The following is a 7,701-nucleotide window of genomic DNA, read 5'->3' as shown; positions in this document are numbered from 1 at the left end:
CCACAGTGAGTATCAAGGTGTTCTGTTGGCTTAGAACATCAAGAAACCCAAGGTTTTGATCCAACTTCCACAGAAAACTTGGAAAGAATCACATGTAGCATTTGTTGTACTCTCTGAGATTATGTTCCTGGAAGCAGGATAAAATGAGAGCAACACAATAAAAGAAGTTCTGTTGTACTTGATTTTATTTCGCTTTTTACTTTTTTCCCCCTTCTGGCCTAATCTCTTTTCCTTTAGGTAGAAATTTCCTCTTCCAAATGACCTCCTGGTCCACTCCTGTCCTCACAGCTCATGTGCACCATCCGCTCCCCATCTCAGGGGCGTGAGCAGGTGGATCCGGCTTCCTTCATTAGCCCTAATATACCTTTGAACGCTGTCACCTAGAGCGTTTTTACTGCCTTGTAGCTCCACCTCTTAAAAAACCATCTGACCTGGTAGTGGCTCACGCCTGTAATCCCAGCAGTTTGGGAGGCCAAGGCGGGCGGATCACGAGGTCAGGAGTTCGAGACCAGCCTGGCCAACATGGTGAAACCCCGTCTCTACTAAAAATACAAAAATAAGCAGGGCGTGGTGGCCCATGCCTGTCATCCCAGCTACTCAGGACACTGAGGAAGGAGACCTGCTTGAATCTGGGAGGCAGAGGTTGCAGTGAGCCGAGATCACGCCACTGAACTCCAGCCTGGGTGGCAGAGCAAGACTCTGTCTCAAAAAAAAAAAAAAAAAAAAGGATTATAAATCATGCTGCTATAAAGACACATGCACACGTATGTTTATTGCGGCACTATTCACAATAGCAAAGACTTGGAATCAACCCAAATGTCCATCAGTGACAGACTGGATTAAGAAAATGTGGCACATATACACCATGGAATACTATGCAGCCATAAAAAAGGATGAGTTTGTGTCCTTTGTAGGGACATGGATGCAGCTAGAAACCACCATTCTCAGCAAACTATTGCAAGAACAGAAACCAAACACCACATGTTCTCACTCATAGGTGGGAACTGAGCAATGAGATCACTTGGACTCAGGAAGGGGAACATCACACACCGGGGCCTATCATGGGGAGGGAGGAGGGGGGAGGGATTGCATTGGGAGTTATACCTGATGTAAATGACGAGTTGATGGGTGCTGACGAGTTGATGGGCGCAGCACAGCAACATGGCACAAGTATACATATGTAATAAACCTGCACGTTATGCACATGTACCCTAGAACTTAAAGTATAATAATTAAAAAAAAAAAAAAATCTGACCTATGTCTTTATCCAGGGAATGTGGTTGATATTTCAGTTAAACTTTCAAAACAACTATGGCTGCTCACCAATAAAGCATTGATTTTTATACTGTACAGTTCCATCCGCCTTTCTTTTATACCTGGATCCCAAATCTGGTATGGAAACTTGTCATCAAACCATTGTACCCAACTGAGATGCTGTTCCTTATGCGACTATCAAGTAAAGGTAATAATCCCAATCAACTTTTCCAGATTCTGAGGGTCAAGTATGATAATACATCATCAATATTTCTAAATATTCTGGAATGTACTATGTTGATATATTATTAGAAGTAGTGGTATTAATTTATGGAGGGACTATGATGATGAACAGGATGGCTTTCAAACATTTTTAGCCATGACCTACAGGAAGAATATATTCCAGGACACATCTGTGTAATCATAGACCACACAAAAGTTTCAAACAATACACCTTTACTATCTGTGAAGCATTCTGATATTTTCTATCCTATAGATAGATAAACATTTTCACACTTCCATGGGTCCTAGCCTGCAGTTTGAAATGCATGGGTGTGAAGTGCCATGTTAGTCTGGCAGAGACCACCATAAGCCTGTATCTTTAGGGAGCCTTTGTGTGAATTAGGAATTAGGAAAGGGCCTACAGACCTTCGTCCTTGGCCAGAGCCTACAGCTTGGGGAGTGGAGTAGGGCAGGATTTCAACTCCTCCCTGCCCCCTCAGCTGGAAGCTTTATAGAGTCTTCCACCTACACAGCACTACATGGAAAACCAGTCAATATTGAAGGCTGGGGGAAGGCAATGAGCTGAGGTGTCTAAAGGCATTATATGAGATTGTGAAATAGATGTCGGTTAACATGAATTGTGTAGGGTGTTTCCAAATCTGCCTGTAAACAGGTCAGATGCAGCTCATGATGCTAGGATGGTCTGGAAAAAAAAAGTGGGGAGCAAAGATTAACATGATTTTGGTTAATTTTAACCATGGTGAAAAACTAAATGAAAAACAAAAAAGAGAGCAATGGAATAGGATTTATCAAAAACCTGCCTTCCTATCCATTGCGTAGTTCTGTGAGTTAACGACGATGACTTGAAGAATATCATATTTCTCCTCCTGCTGCAAATTCTAAAAACCATTCTGATCCATCCCCAAACACTGACCTTGGTCATAAGTTACAATGTCTAATAAGCAGGAATGTATTCTGGGAGAAGATCTGTGGAAGTTTTTCCTCCTGGAAGCATCCTATCTCAATTGTCATTATTCCTGTTATCCACTAACTGCCAGGAAACAAACAACAAAAAAAGATAATTAAAGGCAAGAAAGTCCTGTCCACTGTTTCAACCTTCAGAGTTTACACTTTTAGTTTATAGGCCACCTTTTCCATTTGAATGCAATATTCTCCATGCTCTTGACCTTCTAGGTAACATGCTGCACTGAATCATCTTCATTAATGTAATATAGGTTAATATACCAAAATAGGCCAGGTGCTGTGGCTCACACCTGTAATCCCAGCACTTGGAGAGGCCGAGGTGGGTGGATCACCTGAGGTCAGGAGTTCGAGACCAGTCTGACCAATATGGTGAAACCCTGTCTCTACTAAAAATAAAAATTAGCCAGGTGTGGTGGCTCTTACCTATAATCCCAACTACTCAGGAGGCTGAGGCAGGAGAATCGCTTGAACCAGGGAGGTGGAGGTTGTGGTGAGCCGAGATCGTGCCATTGCACTCCAGCCTGGGCAACAAAAGTGAAACTCTGTCTCAAAAAATAAAAAAAAAACCACATATATATGTAGCAAAATAATGAAGCAGCAGCAAATATCTTTCCTGTTTTTTCTAATACCTCCTCTTCTCAAACACACACACCACAATGATGGCCATTTTTAGAATAAAGAGATGATTTTGAACAGGAAGAAAAATATTTTATTCCAAAATATTATGTAAATACATAATGTACTGATATGATCCATTCCTTTCGTTTTCTCCATGTTTTTGCTTTAATCTCTGTTTTAAAAACTTACAGTAAATATTGTTCTTTAAAATATAGTAAATACTTTGATATGTCTTATGATTTAAGGAATTGACAAATTAACTGCTGAATCACTTTCTGTATTCTTCATACGAGGCACGCCTTTCTGGTGATACGATTTGGTGACATTAACAGCTAAGGGTAATTGTCAGTAGGACAAGAGACTTACTCCTCATCTGAGGCACATGGACAAGGAACTTTGTCCCATTGTTCCTTTCTGACTTGTACCGGAAAACAACAGTCTCAACACCATAAAATTACCCACAGGAAATGAAGGCATAGGCCCTTGGAGAAATCACACCTGATTATCTGCTTTACCTTTTCTCTTTTGTGCTATATTGTTACCTTAAAAGTCATGACTGTCAAAAATGTTTTTTCCATCCTGTTTCCCAGTCTTTTAACGCTCTTAAGACAGCTGGTGGTGTGGGAAGAAAGCAGGCATCTCTTACGGGGATGAAGCCTGCCTGCAGTGCTTGCTCAATCCTTGGTCATAGAAGACCTTGACCAACTTCAGCACAGAGCAGTCAGACAGTGAGCTCCACTTGGCCTCATTAGACTTTTACCTGTTTTCTAGATTTGTACCCAGAATAGTATCTTAGGGACCAGAGGTTTTCCACGTTGTCACTGGATAGGAGGTAAGGATCGCCGTCGTCTTTTCTCTTCTCACAGACAACCTCCTCTACCTGACCTTCCCATTCGCCTTTATGTTTCTCTTGCCCAATCCCCAAATCTCTTGATCTTCGGGGGGGTTCTTTCTTTCCTGTTTCCTTTATGAACTTTTAGGGAAAGGAAAGAAAGCGTATTTGATGGGTCCCAGGTAGATGGAAATCCATCAACAGAGATGTTGGTGGCTGGATTTTCATATTTGAATCTGCCTTAAAGAACTTAGGCCTGACTGTGAAGGTGGAGTATCCACCCTGAGTGACATAGCCCAGTCTCTGGACAATGATGCCATTTGCAGTGGGTGAGGGAGGAGATAGCCACAGCAAACATTTCAGTTCATGGGGTGATAGTTGTATTGAAGCAAGACTCATTTCTACCAGCACTGTCATATTCTGGGGCAGATTCCAACCACCTCCCTTGAAAAGGGGATTGCCGTAGGTAACAAAAGCTCCACCAAATGTATGCAAGCAGGACTTCCCTGAGGAATTGTACATGGTGCTCTGAGAGTGCATGATAGCACATGACTTTCTCCCGTGCTTATCAAGCTGCTCTCTTCCCATTTGCGCCTCTACGTTCATGGTCTACTCTTCAAACCCAGAATTTAGCTCCTTGTTGCTTTGACCCTCTTGTGTGAACTGGTTACTTGTTGATGCCCAGACCTTTCAATGGGCCAAACCTTTTGGATGTCAGTTTCTTAAATCTTGAGTTGCTTGCAAGTATGATTTGCAAGCAGACGTCAGGGACTCTGGATGGCTTTTCTTTGCCAACCTCCCCTAGTCCTCCCTGGAGCACCCTTCTTCCTTACACATTCTCTGACTTTAACACTCAGGTATCTCCTCTGGAATGCTCCAAGTCTTCCCTCTTCTCTGTTCTCATAGCCCCATAAGTGCACCTCTACTTTTACTCATATCACCTTATGTTGTAATGACTTGCTGAAGTTGTGTTCTATCTTACAAACCATGAGCAATCTAAAAATAGGGAAAATTGGAAGTGCCACTTTTAGTTCAGGACACATAGAAAAAGGCTATCAATTATATGTGTCCAATATATGTTTCCTGAGTAAATGAGTGAAAACTAGATTTCCTCATCTATGGACTTTATGTAACTAGGAGTTCCCCTGAAATATTCACATAGCTCCATATCTAATTGGCCAAACACTAGAAAATAAAAGCGGGCTTAAAGGATATCTACCATTTTGGCTAATTTTAGATAATGCTCTTTAAAGTGGATATATGAGTATGTTATAGATATTAATTCCAAATTGTGTTTCTTGGTTTGCTACTGATTGTTAATGTAACCTTGGTCATTGTATTCATTTTGAATTTAACTCAATAGCTGTCTATTAAATGGCTGTGCTATATATTTCAATGAACAAATGCGTGTGAAAATCCCATTTACTTGTTTACTGCCTACAAGATAGCTTTCTAGAAGAATTAATTGATAAATTAGTGTAAGATATAAATTAGATAATAAAATTTATATATTTCGAATTTTTGATTATTATAAATATTTGATCTGCATAAGCTTTTTTGTTGTTGGAAATAAAACAAATGGGCTCCTTTTTTTTTTTTTTTGAGACGAGTCTCGCTCCATCACCCAGGCTGGAGTGCAGTGGCGCCATCTTGGCTCACTGCAACCTCCACCTCCCTGGTTCAAGCAATTCTCTGCCTCAGCCTCCCAAGTGGCTGGGATTACAGGCGCCCGCCACCATGCCTGGCTAAGTTTTTGTATTTTTAGTACAGACAGGGTTTCACCATCTTGGCCTGGCTGGTCTTGAACTCCTGACCTCGTGACCTACCTGCTTCGGCTTCCCAAAGTGCTGGGATCACAGGCGTGAGCCACGGCACCCGGCCACAAATGGAATCCTTCTGATGCTTGGTGTTAACTGAATTCCTAGGGAAGACTTTGAGGAAACATGTTTTCATGGTTGGAGAAATAACATTGAGGTAAAATATTCTTCCAATGTCATAACCCTTTTTGGTTTTTATAATAGAAAACTTCCCTTGTGTCCTCTTTATCCATGTGACTAGACTAGTGGTGTCCTTGGCCAATGCAGGTGGTACCGTAGCCTCGCAACCAGGAGGCATGTGTGATGAACTCCTTGTTTTAGAGGGGCTCAGTTTCTCATTGGGTGCTATTCTGCCTAAAGGCAGGTATTACTAGAATCACAGCTGTCAGTCATGGCCATGGTCCAAAACTTTCCAGGTGAGGTGGCTGGAAAAGGCCACCATTGTGAAATTAGCATTATTCTTTACTAGCATTGTCTCTCCTACCAAGAACTTTGAAATGGGTATTTCAAAGTACTCTTTGCAGATTCTGTGAGAATCCTAACTCTTTTGTGCTTACTCTACCTTCCATATTCTTGATTGGGGCAGTACTAATATTTTTGCTGTGATCTTGCTTGAGATCATCCTTTTATGAAATAAAAATAATAATATTTTGAATTTAACTCAATAGCTATCTGTTAAACGGCTGTGCTATATATTTCAATGAACAAATGTGTGTGAAAATCCCATTTACTTGTTTACTGCCTACAAGATTGGTTTTCTAGAAGAATTAATTGATAAGTTAGTGTAAGATGTAAATTAGATAATAAAATGTATATATTTTAAATTTTTGATTATTATAAATATTTGATCTGCATAAGCTTTTTTGTTGTTGGAAATAAAACAAATGAATTCCTGATGCATAAAGGAGTATTTTCACCAATCACATTCTTTAAAAAGTTATGTAGCTTCACACCTCTTTATTACCTTAGATCATTGCGTGTAATTCACACTTCATGTATATCCTTCCTGGATCAGAATTTTCAGGTGGAGGATGAGGTGCCCTGAAGTGGGGGGACCTACCCAAGGGCGACACCAACTGTGCATATCAGAGCAGAGCCTGCAGACTTTTCATTCTTAGCCCAGTATTTTCCCCCAAATCATTTCTAGTTCGCTCCCTGTTTTATTTGTTTATTGCTTAATTCTTAGAGAACACGGACAGAGGCTAAGCAGTTCACATCAGCTCATCCAAAGAAGAGATAAAATTAAGTTCTTTCCTTCCTTCTACTTTTCCCCCCAGGTTCTTACATTCTAAAATAGCTAGCTTTAGCAACATGCACTGTCTTTTTCCCAAGGCACATTACTCCTTCGCAAGTGTAAGTGTTAAAAATAGTTTTGCTAAGAAGGATGGATCAGATATGCCATTTGTAAATGAAGAAACTGAGGCAGAGAGTGACTAAGCAATTCGTTCAGGGACATCAGTGACTAAGCAGAAGCTCACTTGGACTTTGGAACTTAATTTATTCCAGAGAAGGGCCAAGTTCCAGACTATGCAACTTACACATGAAAAGGCAACCCAAACAAGACTTCTTCCCTGAATTTTAAATAGAAATCTTAAATTGCTTGCAAGTAAGCACAAAATTCCAAGTTTTACTGTGCAAAATCCTACAGTATAGGCACACAGATGGACAAATAAAGGGGAAAATGATGAATAGAATGAAAATTTAAAACTCACCTTTTTTTAAACGGTATTAAAATTACATTGTAGGATGCTTTGTGCATATTGGGAGCTAATACATTTTTTTTTTTTACTTGTGCACACATTTCTGCATTACCAATATGTAATCAAGGTGTAATTAAATATGAATATTTCCCTTTTATGGATTTTAAGTTCAATCATAATTTTTTTTAGCTGTCTGGCTCATCCATGATTCTTAGGAAATGTTACCTAAACAACAGAGATCTGAACAAGCCAATCGTAATGAGAGTTGACCTTT

The sequence above is a fragment of the Papio anubis genome, chromosome 14, assembly GCF_008728515.1.
Source record: "Papio anubis isolate 15944 chromosome 14, Panubis1.0, whole genome shotgun sequence".
Lineage (NCBI taxonomy): Eukaryota > Metazoa > Chordata > Mammalia > Primates > Cercopithecidae > Papio > Papio anubis.
This window is presented reverse-complemented; position numbering follows the sequence as displayed.